This window comes from Coenobita brevimanus, chromosome 93 (genome assembly GCF_032717465.1).
Source record: "Coenobita brevimanus isolate Jiangsu-jjx chromosome 93, ASM3271746v2, whole genome shotgun sequence".
NCBI classification, from domain to species: Eukaryota; Metazoa; Arthropoda; class Malacostraca; order Decapoda; family Coenobitidae; genus Coenobita; species Coenobita brevimanus.
This window is the reverse complement of record NC_137046.1, coordinates 39,993,416-40,012,025: the sequence shown is the minus strand read 5'-3', so window position 1 is coordinate 40,012,025 and position 18,610 is coordinate 39,993,416. Positions and strand designations below refer to the sequence as shown.

General features: G+C 42.6%; 1 protein-coding gene across 1 annotated transcript in view; it reads left to right on the top strand.

Moving 5' to 3' along the window:
* The window catches only part of Su(dx) (WW domain containing E3 ubiquitin protein ligase suppressor of deltex), a 279,179-nt gene that overhangs the window by 155,397 nt on the left and 105,172 nt on the right, over positions 1–18,610 (top strand). The window lies entirely within an intron of this gene.

Below are 18,610 nucleotides of genomic sequence, written 5' to 3'. Positions count from 1 at the left end.
ATTTGTTGTACATCCTAGCCTTCAGGACATAATGTACAGTGTACTGTATTTTCATGAGCTAAACTCTAGTAAGACCATTTTTATACGTTAGCAAGAGTAAAGTACATGGTGAAGGGTGGATTTTCTCAGATCTGTTGTACAAAGTCTGTCCAAAAAGAAATCAAACTTTCTAAATAGCACACCAACTAGCCAGCATAGTGTGTCCACGATGGGAGTGCTGTGTAGTGGTGACTTTGAGCTTGAGTCTAACATTAACCTCATCATGCCATGTCACTTTGTCATCGAGGTAAATGCGCTTGAGTGAACGTGTGTTCACTGCACTTGGTGAATTTTCTTCTAATTCTTCTCTTGTCTGAAACTGGCGTCTTTTCAGCTCGGGGTTCAACGTGGGGGGAGGGGGGGGAGTCAACAGAGGCCAAATCCGGCGAGTAGGGCAGCTGTGGGATGATCTTCGTCTCATGCTTCACCGAAAAGTCATGGATAAGAAGCGAAGTGTGAGCAGGTGCATTGTCATGGTGCAGCTTCTAGGTTTTGTTTATCCACCTCAGGCTTCATCCTTCACACTGCATCCCTCAAATGCTTCGGGACATTCAAGTAAAACTCTTTATTGACCGACTGACTATGTAGAACAAACTTGGAATGAATGAGGCCCTTCCAATAAAAAAAGACGGTAAACATCACCTTCACATTTAACCCCCTGGCTGCAGTTAAGGTGATGAGAGTGATACCCCTGTTGCAGCAATCCACACAAAAGTTACCCATTTGTAGTGCAATAGTGTTCATAATACACAAGATAGAAAAAAAATAAAACATGCACAAGAAGGCAAAACCTTTCTTCTTACCTATGAGTGAATGTTTAGATGCTCCTACAATGCCATAGAGAAAGGTGAAAACAATGTCATTTTTGGTGCATTTTTGTGTCACTGTAGCTGTCTGTCATGCACGCCACCCACACCCCCACTCACCGCACTTCATTTTCCAACCACGCACCACTATACACATCTTTTTCTTTGCATTATCTTGAATGGTTCACTTAGCACTTTAAAATTATTATTTTACAAACATTATAAAATAAAATAATGTTGATACTAAACCATGAAAAACCACTCAGTAATAGTAAATACAGTAGTGCTAAACTCAAGAAAAGATATCTACATAGCCCACACCAGACACTTTCATTTTCTTTATATTCTGGTCACTTACACTAACTCTGTCACTTATTTTCATTTGTTCAGTCACTTTTCTTGAGGGGTTATAAGTTGAGGAGTGTGTGAAAGTCACGGTGGTGTAACTTAGGTGGGTTGACGTTGCTTGGAGCGTGGTGTGCTGGCTTGTTTTTTCAGAGGTTTTACAGTATATTCCACACTAGAATCACTAGAATTTCTGTCACTAGTAGGTGCATACTTCCTTTTCTGTGGAATACGACCTCTAGCTTCTCTTTTCTCAGTAACACCAAGCAAAGGTGAGGGCTGGGGTGAGCGCAACAGACCACCTATAGACGCCATGACTTCTGAAGCAAACTGGGCTCACGTGGTTGTGTAATGCATAATGCGATGTGAAGGATGCTAAAAGGATGACCTGGCAACCCCAAATGTGGGCGGAAGAATATACAAAGTACTCGCGCCAAAATACAGGGCGCAGCTTTTGAAATCGATTTGTGGATTTTAAACAGAACGTCGCAGCCTGTCAGTCGGACCTATTAAAAGAAACACCTCAGCCAAGGGGTTAAGCAGTTCTGACATGCATTTTTTTGGTCACAGTGATGATGTTACAACCTACTGCAACAACTGCCTTTTTGTTTCGACATCGTAGCCATACATCCACGTTTCATCACCTGTTATTATATTTTTCAGAAACTTTTCATCAGCATTCAAACAGTCAGACAGCTCCTCACTGACTTTGACATGGTTCTCTTTTTTTTGCTCATCTGTCTGAAGACGTGACACAAATTTTACGGCAACACAGTGCGTCTTCAGCTTCTCAGTTAAAACCTTGTGACACGAACTTTTGCAGATGGCAAGATGGCAACTTCATCAGGAACTTCACAGACAGTCAGGTGACGATTTTCATGGATCACAGCACACCTTTTCTCAACATGATTGTCGTATGTTGACATGGAGGGCCGTCCAGACTTCGGATCATCTTCGGTGGATATTCTTCATGATTTTAATCTCTGGATCCACTGGTGACATTGTATACAGTTCAAGCAGTCCTACCCACAAGCCTGTTACAACATCCATTGTTGTTCAGCATGCATCATATCACCAAGTGCACTAAACACGTTAATTCAAGCACGTGTCCCTTGATGAATGAATGACATGGCATGATGCAACTAATGTTAGACTAAAGCTCAAAGTAGCCACTACACAGCACTCCCTTAATGATCATGCTATGCCAGCTAGTTGGTGCTCTATTTGAAAAGTTTGATTTCATTTTGGTCAGACCTGGTATGCAGATGATAATGTGTTGCTTACTAATAGTGAACAGGAGCTTTACAAACTAGTGCAGTATTTTATGAATGTCTGTGAATATCATATTTTGGAAGAAGTTATAGGTAAGAGAAAACTGATGGCTGTTGAAAGAGATGGTACTATTGGCCACAAGTATTCTTACACACCTCAGATTTGCCTCTCCCAGATTTCATCTGGTAATACTGACTCCATGTCCAGGTGTACGATATCCGATGTTCCCTGACCCATTTTCCCCTCACATATATACTTCTAGCTATTTGCAGTGGAATTTCAAATTTCTGCAGTTTAGAATTCGACTATTTGAATTTCGATTTTGGAGTGGTCCACCTACCTCACTTTTCGATGCAAAATTGCATTTTTCGATGCTCTCAGACCCAGACGCCAACCAAAGCAAGCAAAGATAATGTTTTTGATACGAACCAAAATGCTAGAAGTGAAGGAAAATTATAAGAAAAAGTATGAGCCAAGCCTAATATGTGGCATGTGTCAAGAATGGATGAAAATCAACATCATTGATTCATGTGTGAAGCATACGAAGATATGGTTCCGAGACAATTCACCGTCAAGTCAATTCGCCATCAGATAATTCCTTGTCAAAACCTGGATGCAGCCAAAGGAGAAATGGCAGTACAGGAAAGGGCAGAAATACACCAAGTATACACATGCTGACAAGGCGATATACACTTGCTGACAGTATGGCAATACAATGCGGAACTACAGTTACTTAACCACAGTTATAGTTCATAAAGTTTACAGAGGGTGTGGTCAATAAATCATGACTTTACATAGTTAAGTTTGGAGGCCTCAGACCCAAATTAATTTTTCCCATAAGAAGTTCAGTTTAAATTTCGATGATTTGAATTTCGCGGTTATTTTTAGGCACCTATGCCCACCGAAATTTGAAATTCCACTGTACTTACCTTGAGATGATATTGTATGAATATTGTTATTAATCTCTCCAGTCAGCCAAATGTTTATTTACTCTGATATTACTTTTATGCGTGAAAGAAACTGGTCTCTCCTACCCTGCCCCCTCCATCCCTGCCTCTCTTTCTCATACTTCCTCCCTTCCACTCTCCATTGCCTCTCTCTTTATCCTCCTCTCTTCTCTCTCTCATTCTCCCTCCCTTCCATTCCACCCCACCCTCTCTCTCTCTCTCTCTCTCTCTCTCTCTCTCTCTCTCATACTTCCAGGTACACTTGAGATGATATTTCTCTTGTCTGTCATGCCATTATCGATGAGTAGTTTTTGTTAATTCCTCCATCCAGCCAGTAATTTATCTAAGGTATTTGTTCTTATATTCTATCATTAAATTGTTGGATGTGTGTCCAAAGGGTCACGAAATCAAGGCTCTTGCTGGTCGGTCACCAGGATTTGTGGGATGAACTCCGCACTTACTCCACACCCCAGTCTGATGACTCTCGCTAGCATTAGCGCAGCCAGGGTGGGCTTTGACTTTCCAAGGAACTCGTTCAGGTGTGGTTAGTTGTGAAATAATAATAATATTTAAAAAATCAACAACTGGTCTCTCCTCCCCTTATCCCTCTTTCTCCCCACCCATCCCTAACATGTCTCCTACTGTTTTTAAAGAGAGACGCCGCTCAGTTGAATGCCTTGCTACATGGGCAACTTGTGGTCCGTGGCCCACAAGCAATCCTACCTTCCTGGTAATATGGCTCATGAAACAGTGTTAACATAAAATTGTGTATACTCTTTGATTAAGATAGAGTGTTATCTCCATCCATCCATCATCCAATCCTACGTTGCCCCATGAGGAGCAAAGGAGGCCAGGGCTAGGCAAGTTGGTCCTGACATTTAAGATGAGAGTGACCAGCTCCACTCATCTCTGAGTGGCATTACATGAGCAATAAACCCCAGTCACTCCTTGGATATAATGAACATAATAATCTCTTTTATAATAATAGTTGTATATAATACACTGCATGTGTCAAAACACTGACTTGATTTATCCATATGGGTGACCGGGTATTAATTATTACAGTACAGTATTAGTGAAACTTAATTAATATAGTGTTAGGCACTGCCGTGGTATGTTTGGTGTGCATGTCCTAATTTATTAGGTATATGATTGTTATGTTGCAAAGGTTGCTGGTAGTCTAACATGATTCCACTGCCACTGGGAGATGTTTTGTTGGTTAAGTGTGTGTGTGTGTGTGAGTTTTACGCCAGGTACCCCTTTTTTGGATAAGGGCTATGGCGTTGCCCCTGGGTAGAGGACTTTGGTTTGGAGCGTGTAGCATTTTATGACCGGATGCCCTTCCTGATGTCTACTAATGACCCTTGGGTGGATTCGATCCTCCGACCCTTCGGTCAGAACGGAGTGCTCTAACCCACTGAGCCACGGCTCATCTTCCATAATGGAATCAGAAGCCGTACACAGCATTTCATTACTTATATAATTTATCATTTATAATACTTAATGTGGCCAATACTAAAGTTAGTGTTAAGAATGGCAGTTACATTTAAATAATACAGGAAATTCTTACATACAAGGTATTTACAGTACAGGTATACCCCAGTTTAACGATGCAATTGGTTAGGTAAAAACTCATCGTTAGGTGGGGTATCATAAATTGGGGTAAAGTAATGGGTTGCGGTTTTCAGCTTTTGGTTTCCTCCCCCAACCAAGTCCAAAACCCACCCAAATGAGTCCCAAAACAATTATATAGCCAATCTAAATGGCCTTACAGCTGTAAAAGAAGCTAACCTAAGCCTAACATCTGTAAATAACTCACTAAAACCAATAAATAAAATATGAAAATCATCAAATATAAATCTGGAAAAGATCAAGCTTAGTAAACTGTACCCCAAAATGACAGTTTTTGTGTGTGTGTGTGTGTGTGTGTGTGTGTGTGTGTGTGAGGAAGAAGGAACCAAAGGCCACGAGCCCACAATCACTGGTCCCTCCAAGAGAAAAACAAAATACAAGAGAGAGCCAAATTCAAGATCCGATCATTTCGAGGTGCCTGGAGACACAGTGTTTGAAAAACTGGAGATCATAGGAAGCAGGAAATACAGACAGAGGGAGACAGTTCCAGCGTTGACCTGTCGCATAAATGAAGGACTGGGAGTAACAGTTCAACTCTTGCATTAGAAAGTTGGACTAAAAAAGGGATGAGAGTTTGCTGCTAGACGAGTGCAACGCGCCCGTCGTATAGGTGGAGGAATACATGCGGACAGTTCAGAGGAGCAGTGACTATTGAAGTAGCGACAGAAGAGAGATAAAGATGCAACAGTGTGACGAAGAGACAGAGGTTGAAGGGAGTCAGTAAGAGGAGGAGAGTTAATGAGACGAAAATCCTTTGACTCCACCCTATTGAGAAGAGCTGTACGAGGTGTGTTCAAAAAGTATCCGACCTTTGTTCATAAAAAATACTCGTATCCAGATACAACAAACTTACACTAATCTCCTTCAAAGTAGTCCCCTTGGGCTGCCACACACTTCTCCCAACGGTTCTGCCACTGTCGGAAGCAGCGCTGGAACGCCTCTTTTGGGATGGCACACAGCTGGTCCGTCGCATTCTGCATGATGTCTTCTCTGGACTGAAATCTGGTCCCTTTGAGGGGCATTTTCAGCTTGGGGAAAAGCCAGAAGTCACACGGAGCCATGTCGGGAGAGTAGGGAGCCTGACGAAGCACAGGTGTGTTGTGTTTGGCCAGGAAACTCTGTATCAAATGTGAAGAATGGGCGGGTGCATTATCGTGATGGAGCTGCCAATTGCCCGCTGCCCACAGGTCCAGCCGTTTGCATCGCACAGTGTCACGAAGGCGACGCAGAACCTCTTGGTAATACTCCTTGGTGATGCTTGTGCCATGTGGTGCGTACTCATGATGAACCACGCCACTGGAGTCGAAGAAGACGGTCAGCATGACTTTGACATTGCTGAGGACCTGCCTTGCCTTTTTTGGCCTCAGGGATGTTGGATGCTTCCATTGTGATGACTGCAACTTGGTTTCTGGGTCGTACCCATAAACCCAGGACTCATCGCCAGTGATCACTGTGTTGAGGAAGTTGGGATCGCTGTTCACAGTCTCCAGCATGTCCTGTGCGGTCTCCAAACGGAGTTGCTTCTGCTCAATCGTTAGCAGCTTTGGTACGAACTTCGCTGAGATTCTCCTGAAGCCCAAATCCTCCTTCATAGTGGAATGAACGGATCCAGTGCTGACGCCCACCTCGTCTGCAAGTTCTCTGATCGTGATTCGACGATCCTGCATCACCAGGGTCCTCAGTTGGTCAATGACGATCTCATTTCGGGATGTTGAGGGCCTACCAGAACGTGCTTCACTCTCCACTGATGTGCAGCCATCTTTGAAGCGGTTGTACCACTCCTTTATCTGTGTGTTGCCCATTGCTTCGTCCCCAAAGACCTGTTGAATCTTGCGGATCGTTTCCACTTTGGAATCGCCAAGCTTTACACAAAATTTGATGCAGTAGCGTTGTTCAAGTTTTTCCGTCATTTTGTCAAAAAAGAAAATCCGATGGTGCTCACTTACACTTCCTCGCTCATCAGCAGTCTGCCATCGAATGACAGCTTCTGCTGGTGGGAAAAAATCCACGCATGCGCATTAGGATCGCCTACATACGTGCACCAAACCACGCCTCCCTAGCTTCATTTGTTTACGCACGAAAAATTAATGTCGGATACTTTTTGAACACACCTTGTATGTGGGGAGACTTCCCACACATGAGAGTTGTACTCCACACAGGGGCGGATAAAACCCGTGGATAGAGTCAACAATTGTGCAGGGATAAAGACAGAATGGAGTCGGCTTAGCACACCTAATCTCTTAGAAACAGATTTTACAAGAGATGAAATATGAACTTTCCAAGACAAGCCCCGAGTAAATGAAACCCCAAGCATGTTCAAGGATGATGCAGGATGAAGCTGAATGTTATTAAACATTAATGGGTGCACCTGTGGAAGATTTTGTCAGGTTGATAGGTGTAAGAACTGAGTCTTTGATACATTAAAAACAACAAGATTATTTTTACCTCAGTCAGAGATACATTAGGTGTGCCATAGCCTCATTCCTTGTTTGTTTAAGTAACTACTGAGATGAACTTTGCGGGAACCGAATGGAAAGGTGAAGGGTAGAGTCATCAGCGTATGAGTGGATAGGGTTAGATGTACAGCTTAGAAGGTTATTGATGAATAAAAGGAAGAGAGTTGTTGATAGGACAGAGCCCTGAGGAACACCACTGTTGATAGATCTAGGAGAAGAACGATGGCCATCTACAACTGCGGCTATAGAACGACCAGAAAGGAAGCTAGAGATGAAGGCACTGATAGAAGGATAGAAACCGTAAGAGGGCAGTTTGGAAATTAAAGATTTATGCCAGACTCGATCGAAAGCCTTTGAGATGTCAAGTGCAATGGCAAAGCTTTCGCCAAAGTCCCGAAAGGAGGAGGACCAAGAGTCTGGAAGGTAGGTGAGAAGATCGCCAGTGGAGCGTCCCTGACAGAACCCATACTGATGATCAGAAAGAAGGGTATGATAGGAAAGATGCTTTAAAATTTTTTTTTATTAAGAATTGACTCGAAAACTTTTGAGATACAGGATGTTAAAGCAATTGGACGATAGTTAGAGGGTTGGGAATGGTCACTCTTCTTTGGGACTGGCTGAATGAGAGCAAACTTCCAGCAGGAAGGAAAGGTACAAGTTGATAGACAAAGGCGAAAGAGTTTACCTAGGCAGGGTGTAAGCACAGAAGCACAGTTCTTGAGAACAACAGGAGGGACTCCATCAGGCCCATATGCCTTGTTAGTATTGAGGCCTGTGATGGCAGAAAGTACATCAGCTGAAGAAATTTTAATGTCAGCCATGAGGAAGTCAGAAGAGGGAAGTGATGGAGGAACAGCACCGGAATCGTCTAAGGTGGAATTGGGGGAGAAAGTCTGAGCAAAGAGATCTGCTTTTTCAGTAGAAGAAATAGCTACAGAGCCATCAGAGTAAAAAAGAGGAGGGAAGGATGATGAGGTAAAGTTGTTAGAAAGGTTTTTGGCAAGGTGCCAGAAGGAGCAGGAAGAATTTGAGTTGGAGAGTTGAGAGCATTCAGTACGGATGAAATTATTTTTAGCAGAGCGAAGAACAGACTAAGCACGATGGCCAAAACACATTAATCTAAGTATAAAAACAGTTTATAAATCAACCTAAACCCACAATTTTAGTCTGAAATATAATAAGAATCAGTAAAAGAAATCAAAACCCATAATTAAACCGGGTTTTGGCTATCGTTAGGCGGGGTATGGTGGTATTTCTACCCACATCGTTAAGCCGGGGTATCGCATCTAGGGTTATTGTATATCGAGGTATACCTGTATATATACAGTTTATCCATCCATCCATCATCCAGTTCTATGTTGCCCCATGAGGAACGTAGGAGCCTGGGGCTAGGCAAGTTGGTCCTGACATTTAAGATGAGAGTGACCAGCCTCGCTCATCCCTGAGTGACATTATGTGAGCAATAACTCCAACCATCCCTTGGATATAAACCTTCACCGACTCAATCTGATTAGAGTGCTGCAATTACCCATGAACCACCCAGGTGCCATAATTTGGTTATATAGTTACCACCCAGTATAGTAAATGGTTTCCTGGTGTACAGGAAACCATTTGGCTTGTCACTCAGTGTAGAGTCACCCACAGGCAGAAGAAAGAGGAAAGAATGAAGGAAAGACAGACAAAAGAGGGAGCGTAAAGTCACCTGTAGGCAGAAGAAAGAGGAAAAAATGAAGTAAAGAAAGACATAAGAGGAAGGAAAGAAAGAAAGGAGAGGAAAGGGCACACACCTGAGAGCAGCATTACATCGAGTGAATGGATGGTGAGCGTCCCCACCTACCACTGATATATAAATGCCAATACCTTTAGCGGATTCATGCACACATATTATGGGATGGGTTGTTCGTCACTTTTTTCCAGGATGACTGCCCAATATGCTGTAACTGGCAGACCACCTGGTGCCCAGCGAGGATGGCTTGGGTAGTATCATTTACTTGTGGATCCCAGTGCCGAATAGAACACTCCAACACCGCATGATGGCCTAGTGGGAACGGTTCAGAAGAAATTAAAGAATTGTAGTTATACAGACCTGTTACCTCTGTCTCTGATAGGCTGCAGGGGGTTATCACTAATTGCAGAGAGGAACGATCCATTACAAACTTTTCTCTGCACAGACTGTGTGGTAATGTGTAAATGATGGATGGATAAAACACGCATTTGGTTATTAGTCTATGTAGAAATACCCTCCCTTCATGCTAGAGGGCTGTTACCAGTGCCTTAATATAGTAATATTTCCATAATATTGTATGGAAATTTTACTCCATTAATAAAATAATCATATCCTTATTACCTTCTTAATCTCCATGTCCTATACATAGATGTGTAGATAATATCAGCTCCACTCCAGCTTTATACGAAATATGGAAGAGTACTGGATGAGAAGTATGGAGAGTTCGCCATGAAATGACTCTGAAATACAGGAAAGAAAACTTTCTGTAAGAGTGAGAAAAATACTTGCAGCAAGAAACCTAGTACTGCCACCTGTGTATTTGACAGTCATAGCATATGGGACAAACAGACAGACAGAGAGAAGGGGGGATGGGAAGTGGAAATAAGGGGAGCAAGGGCGGGAGAATGAGAGAGAGAGAGAGGGGGAGGATAAGGAGAGAATGAATGGGGATAGAGAGGGAGGGAGGGAAGGAGGGAGGGAATATGAGAAAGAGAGAGGGAGGGAGGGAGGGAATAAAAGAGAGAAAGAGAGAGGGAGGGAGGGAATATGAGAGAGAAGAGGGAGGGAGGGAGGAACATAGATGGAGGAGAAGGAGAGACCAGTTATCTTCACACAAAAATAATATCAGAGCAAACAAAGTTTGGCTGAGTGGAGGGATTAATAATAATATTCATAGATTACTGCACCAAGATAAGTAAATAGCTAGAAGTGTCTGAGGGGAAGATTAAGTGGGGAACATAGGATATTGTACATCTGGACATGGATCAGTGTTACCAGATGAAATCTGGGAGAGGCAAATCTGAGATGTGTAAGAATACTTGTGGCCAATAGTACCTTTCAGTGGAGTGTGCAGGGGAATTGAGGGAGATAAATTGGTGTGTGTGTTTATATACCTTGTTTCAGTAATAGAAAAGAAAGATTATTATGCAAATGAAATGGAAAAAAGAGGGACACAGGGGAAAAAAGGTGGCTGGTGCTAAGTAGGCCTAGCTAGAAGCCTGAGCGTGGAGGCTGGAAGAAGATTGCACAAGTTGTGTTACTTCCCACACAAACGCATGGGTGTGAGACTTTGATATGGCATGACAAAAAGTCAATAGTAAGAGCAGTGGAAATGTGATGACTGACCAATGTGTGTGTAGTGCATGGAGTGGATAAATTAAAAACAAACATAGTTTACAAAAGATGATGATGTTATTGCTGCTACCATTGCTGCTGCCGCTTAAATCTGGTCTGTCTGTCCAAGCAGACCTGTTGACCATAGGTCAGCTACTGCATCTGTGGAGTCATCCTGAAGATACAGTACAGTACATACACCATGTAAGGATCTGTCACCTGCTGATACAGTACAGTACATACACCATGTAAGGATCTAGCACCTTCTTGTTGTAGACAGCACCTCACCAGGGTTGGACCAGGGTCCATTCCACAGTGAGGTGCAGGGAGATATGAGAAGCTTTGGCTCCATGGTCGATGCTGCAACTGCTTTGTTCCACCCAGGGTTCACAGTACCATCATGTCTAGACTGCTTGTTGGTGCCAGAAGTGAGTTGACACCAGAGGGCGGTGGATGTCAGACTCAGATTCAACCCTTGACCACCATTTCTCCAGTCCCTTTAACAAGAGATTGGAAGTAAGGAAATCTCTTAATAACTGAATTGAAGAGATAGTTTTAGATGGTATAGTCGTACTGAGAGAATGGATGTAGATAGTGGGTATTTTTGTTGTGGTCCCAAGTTCATCAGGACATGAACCTGGTGGACTGCATGAAACCTGTTTATTAAGTTGAGAACTCCCAAAGATGTTTTGCTGAGGTTATGTGTAAGAACTAATTGCGTTGTGAAAGCGAGGTGCATGAAGTAAGCATGTTGTGGTGTTAGGGGCTGCATACTAGTGAGGACACAGAGGATTGTGTCTGAGTTGTGTTCTGTATTGTTACTGAAGTGAGGAAAGGGATGGCCACATGGTAGTTTGGGTAGGAGCACTCATGTTTCTCAGAAAAGGGCCATTTCTGTGGGATGAATATCTGGTAGGTAGTCATGAAGGATGCTGCTTGGCTGAAGGTTTTGGATGGTTGTGGTGGTTTGTTTGGGGATATGTTTGAATGAGCCACATCAGTCACACTTTCATGACAATCCAGTGATATAAAATATACCTCTTGTGCATTAGAGGCAGTGCCCACGTTTACTTCTATGAGTTGAGATCATGGGCTTAGCCATTTTCTACAGATAACACACACTGTAAGCAGCAAGGAATACAACACAGCAGTAGTGCAAGATCATGTGAACAGATGGGTCCAAACTGGTCAAGATAATGGTAAGCATGGAAGAGGGGAAGAGTGGGGTATTATAGGCCAAATGGAGGAATCTAGGAGGGACATGATGTCATCAAATGGCTAGTTTGAAATATCACTCAGAAGTTTTAATGCTGATGTAATTGCATGCATGCAGTGTACACTTTCTTTGAAAAACACTTAGTCATAGTTGAGCTCACTGTTCACAGCTTGACCTTACAACCTATGAATGCATAGTGGGGGGAGTTACTGTACTGTGTATAAAAGAGGATGTAGTTAGAAATACAATTGGTTGTCAGAAATTTGGGTTTTAGAAATCCAGAATCATCTGGAATCCAGACAGATTAAGATTTTAATATCCTATCCATTACATTATTCAGATTGTGTGCCAGTTTTCAACCTTATAGCAGTTGATGTGTACAGTCCTAGTGGCAGATCATGAGTCATCTGCATCACGTGGAATTAACATATTGTTTACCTACTTGTACTTGGCTTCACACCCTCTTCTTTGTGATTTTTAATTTTTGTATGTAGTCGACCATTCCATTGGCCATCATGAAAAGAAGTTGTGAAAATTCACTATCATAGGGTGCCAAGAGCAGAAGACACAGTACAGTAGACTGCATGCTTTACTGTACCCCACTACACCAGATATATATTGGCTTTAACAAACACCTTAAGGACCCCTGGACAAACCATCATACTGTACATATCGGATACCATTCGATAAGTGGTAAAAATCACCCAGACCTTCTGGACAACTCAGGGCCCAGTGGACATTTTTTTGTGTTTAATGTATGCTGTTCGTTACATTGAGCATATTACGCAGGCATAATGGATTGTTTACCACATTGGAGGTGACTCGGAATATAGTTACCAATGTTGACAGCAGTTTTTCATACCCGCTTGGGCTTGGTTGGGCAGGAGCAAGGAGGAAGCAGTGGCGTGTTGGGCTATTTTGGGTCTATTTCTGGTTGGCCTGGGTGGAATGGAGGCTGCGGACACACTGTACTGCTCTTGGTCAGCATCAGTCTCTCTGCATCTTTCATTGTGTTAACCTTTCCGCCTCAGCATCTTGCATCTCGAGTGCGAAAAGTGTTACCCCATAATGATTGTGAAAAATGGCTTCTCTGTAGGAATCACCTTCCTCCTCTACTGAGAAAGGAAAGAGGTTGATTTAAGCCCTGTAGAGAAGATGGAAGTGAACGAGGTGCACGAGCAGGGCCGTCCTCAGTCACAAGTTTGTGATTCAGAAGTCGACCCTGCATGACATCCTGAAGGCCAAGGACAAAACGAAGGGGGTTTTGAAAAAAATCGAAGGTGTGAGGAAGGGTAAGGATGTGCTCAGGAGCCCAGAGCTGCCCAACGATGAAGTGCTATATAAGTGGTATGTGCAGGAGCAAGGTGAAGGAGTTCCTGTACATGGCCTGGATATCCAGCATGCAGCACAAAGGCTTGCCGCTCAACCTGAGGTAGAAACTTCAAGTGTAGTGATGGCTGGCTGTGGAGATTTAGGGGGTGCCATGCACCATGGAATTGTTAACAAGGCTATAACTGAGGAGATGCTTAGCACCAATGTCGGTGGGTGACAGAGCGACTTGGAGGCGTTTTGTCTGCGGCCACCCTTTGTGGATTAGGGCATCGGGCTGTAGATAGATAGATAGTTTAGGTGGAGATCATAAGAAAATCAGATCAAGGTGTTTGCGTGCTCTTTACAAAAAGCATAAAGAATCTTACAGATTAACTTATGACACCAAGAAGCTGAATATTAAAATTTTGAAATTTGGTGTTGCAGTAATATTGACTACATTTTTAAATAAGTGTTTACTTCAGGTTTTTACAAATTGTATGAGTGCAGAGTAAATTCAGTGGGTGATAAAGGTGGAGTCAGTGTGAGTAAGGCCAGAAGCAAGAGTAGTGACGACTGTTTACATAGGAGGGGGGCTCATCCAGTCAGAGAAATAGTCGCCTACGAACTTATGATCAATTCCCATCATAATCATAATCTGTTCATGCAAGAAGGATCAGAAACATGGGAAGAATCTGTTTTCATTTTTCTATGTCTTGGCTAAAATGTACAAAAACATAACGAGGTCATGAATGTTACGTTTGTGAATCCAGACCCAAACAAGCATGTATTATACAAATACAGTAATCACTCCAATATCCGGATGCCCAATATCCAAACATCCCCACTAACCGGACATAATCATCCCGGGATCCAATATTCCCAAAATGGTTCGAAACACCCCCCCCCCCCCCCCCAAAAAAAAAAAAAAAAAAAAAAAAAAAGAAAAGAAAAAAAAAGAAATTTTCCCGCCCCTAATTTGAACTTGCCGCACGCGGCGCGGGAGAGCATTGTTGTGGCGTGTCATTCCTCCGACGTCTGATAGAGCGCCGCTGCATCCTCCCCACTTTCCGCCTGTCTCTCGCTGTGAGTGCACACTTGTCGTTATGGCTGCCCCCGTGATCGCTTTTGTGGTGGTGCCTTTCCTGCTGCAGGCACTCCTGCTGCTCTCGGGCCTCCTCTTAGTGTGTGTGATGATGGCCCCACCACCTGAGAACAGGGAGAGAGTGGTGCTGACTCTGGAGAAGAAACAGGAGATATTGGAGAAAGTAGATGCAGGGTGGTCTTCTTCCCGCATTCTCCGCGAGTTTAACCTGGCCCGGTCTACTTTGTTCGATATTAAGAGATCCCGAGACAAACTCATGCAGTACATGGCTGACTTCTCGTCGAGAAGCAAACACAATGTGGAGAGGAAGGTGATGTTTATCCCCAAGTTTGCAGAAATTGACCGATCCACGTTGATTTGGTATCGACAACAACGTGCTGCTGGTGTGATGGTATGTGGAACGGACTGCGACAGGGAGATGGGGCCCTTGGGACTCATGGAGGAAGTGCATGCTTTCAGGCAGTGCATTATCAATCGTCAGAATCGTCGGTCATTGCGTCAATCAACCATTGACAGTTTTTTCAGGCCCGTGATCCCTGCTGTGCCCAGCCCTGGCTCCACTCCGTTGCCTCCCCAAGACAGGCCCTCATGCTTTGAGCCACAGCCCAGCACATCAGACACGATGGAGTCACCACTTGACGTGAGTTTGCGGCTGTCTTCAGAGTTGTCTGCAGTGGTTACGCCATCACCACGACCCAGCGATGCACCCCTAGGTCACCTGCCAGTGATACTCTCGGACTCTGACAGTGAATAAACAGCAAGAACTTCTCCACTAGACCACATGGGAAATTAGAGTGTTGTGCGGTGAAAAAAAACTGTGTTGTGTTAAGGATTTACAGATGTGAGAGAAAAGACTCAATTGAAACAAAATTTAACGTAAATAGACTTGTTTGTTTAGGCTTTGGAAAATTATTAGAAGAATGGGAAAAGTTAAAGTGCAACACTTAGTAAGTTACAATGGAGCATTAGTTAGACAAGAGTGCACACTGTGAAGAGAACGGACTTCTGTGTGCGATTGACTAAGTTCAGTGCAAGACTTCATGAACAGTGTACTGGAAGTGCTTCAGGAAATCCTTCTTACTGTCAGAGTCCGAGAGGAGGCGGTTATTCATCGAGGTGGCCATGGACTTGCTGTAAGTAGGCAGAATGTTTCATACTTTTTTCCATACTATACTTACCTCATTTCACTCTTTAATGTCCTTTATTGGTGTGAATAGGGTGTTAGGAGCTATGCATGTGCAGTAGGAAGGTGTTTTTCTGAGTTAGGCTAGGTTAGGGTCCATAAGTACCAGTCCAGGAGCCAGTCACCAGAATGTTTATTGTTGTATGAACCTACTTCTAAACCCTCATTTTATGTTTCTTTTGCATTTATTTCAGTCATTTATGTGCCTTATTGGTGTGATTTAAGTCTTAAATAGGTGCTATGCATGTCCAGAGGGAGTTGTATAGGTGTTTCTCTAAGTTAGGGTCCATAAGTACAAGTCCATAAGCTGGGGCCCAATATCCGGACAGGACCACTATCCGGACCTGCCTATGGCTCTATTACGTCGGATATTGGAGTGATTACTGTACATTGTAACCTCAGCTGATTGTGTGATGACAAGGGAATTAATTAGAAATTCAGGCATTCCTTCTACTGTTTTTAACTTTTTTTTCCGTGAATAAAGGACTGTATTAGCTGAGTAATTTCCTAACATTTATTAACTTACAACCCAAGCTGTTCATTTTAGTATCAAGAGTTAGATACATTTGTTTATGATTTTTCCTGAATCTTACAGCAACCAAACACTTTCCAGTGAAAGTAGAGATAAAATAATAAAATACATCAAGTGATTTATGATGATAATTCACCATTATAGAGGCTCCATCTTAGGAACTGGTTCAGATCCATTATACCTAAGGCACTTTGATTCCTTATTTTACCATTTAAAATCCAGTTTATTTAAGGATTCGGAATAAATTTTCTCCAAGCATGCCAGATTTTTGACAGTTCACTGTCTAGTGTATTGTCTATCTATCTATTGCCAGACACCATAATCCCTTAAGGTACATACATTTATTCAGCACCCTCTGTGGAAGGCACTGCATTTATTGAACCAGCATTTGAATAAACTGGAACCCTCACTTGAACAATCACAAAGTTTAAAAACATGGCTAGAACAGCCCCAAGAGGTACTGTTTGGGGGTTGAAGGTATGATGACAGGCAGTAAAGGTTGAATTTACCCTCATTGAACAAGGGGATATGGCAATGTTGTACAAATGTGTAACAGATGCAGGAAATTAAAATATTTTGTAATACAGTACTTACATGTGGGAAGTCAAAAGGATACAGTGAGAAGTTGCATGAAATAAGAAGTGAAAAAGATCAAAGGAAGCACAGGTTTCTGATGAGGTCAGTTGATATTTAGAGTCACTTATCAAAATAAGTGTATGCTGAAACATTCATACACTACCTTGCATAGTTATTCAGTTTTAACTTAAAATTGGTGTAATACCATCATCAGTCTAATGTTTTTTCCCATATTAACAAATGAATAGCATGAATCAAGAGACAAGGAAAGGAATATACAGTAAATTCTCAGTTATCCGTTGTCGTAATACAGTATCCGGTGATTTTGCTTGGCTCAGTTAAAACATTATCCAGTGAAATTAGGCAATATCCATCTCAGAAACGGGAAGCATTCATTGATACAGTGCACTTTCTGGCGGTGAAGTTTATCGTCTGGCTCAGACACAGGACCTAATCGATGGGCAGACCCAGCAGTGCGCCATCCAATCACAGTGTGTCAACAGCCCACTCAGCGTGCCGAGCCTACCATCCCTCTCTCAATCTCTTCCATGGATGCCATATAGTGAGGATGTATCTGCACTGCTCTTGTGACCCATGCGGTAGCCAAACCCTGGAGCTGTAACTTAGTCTGTGGTTTCTCATGCCTTGTTTGTTGCAGTAATGCTGTGATTAACATTGTGGCCCCTCAGTGCTCTGTGCCCTAGTGCACTGACTACTGTATAGCAATGACGTATCTGTGCATATCTACCCTCCATCAAGGCCAACACTAGGTGAGTACGGTATGATTATGATTACTACCTCCGCCAATGAAGTTGGAGGAAGTTATGTATTTGTGTGTGTTTGTTTGTTTTTCAGTCCACATGATATCTTCAAAAGTTTTCTGTGAATTTCAAGGAAATTTTGTGGAAGGATGGGCCATGGGCCAAGAAAGAATTGATTAAATTTTGTGGCAAATCTGGATCCTGCAATGGCATCGGTGAAAGTATGCACTTTCTGAGTGCTTTCCAGAACAGTATTATGTACTGTATTATATGAACTGTATCAATACTGTATTGTATTCTGTGCTTGATTTTAATCTTTTACTCATGGGTAATATTGTCGGAAAATTTATAGGATAGAGGGTCGAGACTGATAGTGACACATTATCTTGCTCGATATCCAATGGAGAGCCGATTGGGGGTACCTGTGCAATATCTGGTGTGGAGGTTTGCTGAATTACTCCTAATAATTGAGAATTTACTGTTCATCAGCAGTGAGACTAGTGAAATGAGTCATATATCTCTTCATTTAACCCGTGGATTGCGCAATTACCTTTTCTTATCCCACCCTGTGGTGTGCAAAAAATGAATGAATTTTTTTTTTTTCTTTTAGTTTTTGATTATTATAAACTTAAAGATAAACATCCAGGGCATCATCTGATGAAAAAACTCTCTCTCTCTCTCTCTTTCTCTCTCTCTCTCTCTTTCTCTCCATCTTTGTGTAGGGCCATGCGTAAGTTTACATACGGGAGTAGTGAAAATATGAAAAAAAAAAAAAAAAAGTTTTTGTTTATTATAAACTTGAAGATAAACATCTGGGCATCATCTGGTGAAAAGAAAAAACTCTCTCTCTCTTCATCTTTGCGTAGCCCCATGCGTAAGTTTGCATAGGGGTCGAGTTGCTTACGGTGATGCACGGCCAGCACAGCCAGAGCTGTGGCTCGCAATCCACGGGTTAATTGTCACCTAAACCATCAAAATTCTTCCTTTCAGCTCAGCTGTTCATATTTCCAACACCACGTATTTGTTCATCACCCTAATCGTACCCATTTCTTTGGGTCCATACTTTCATTGCACACAGTTTTTTAACTGTTG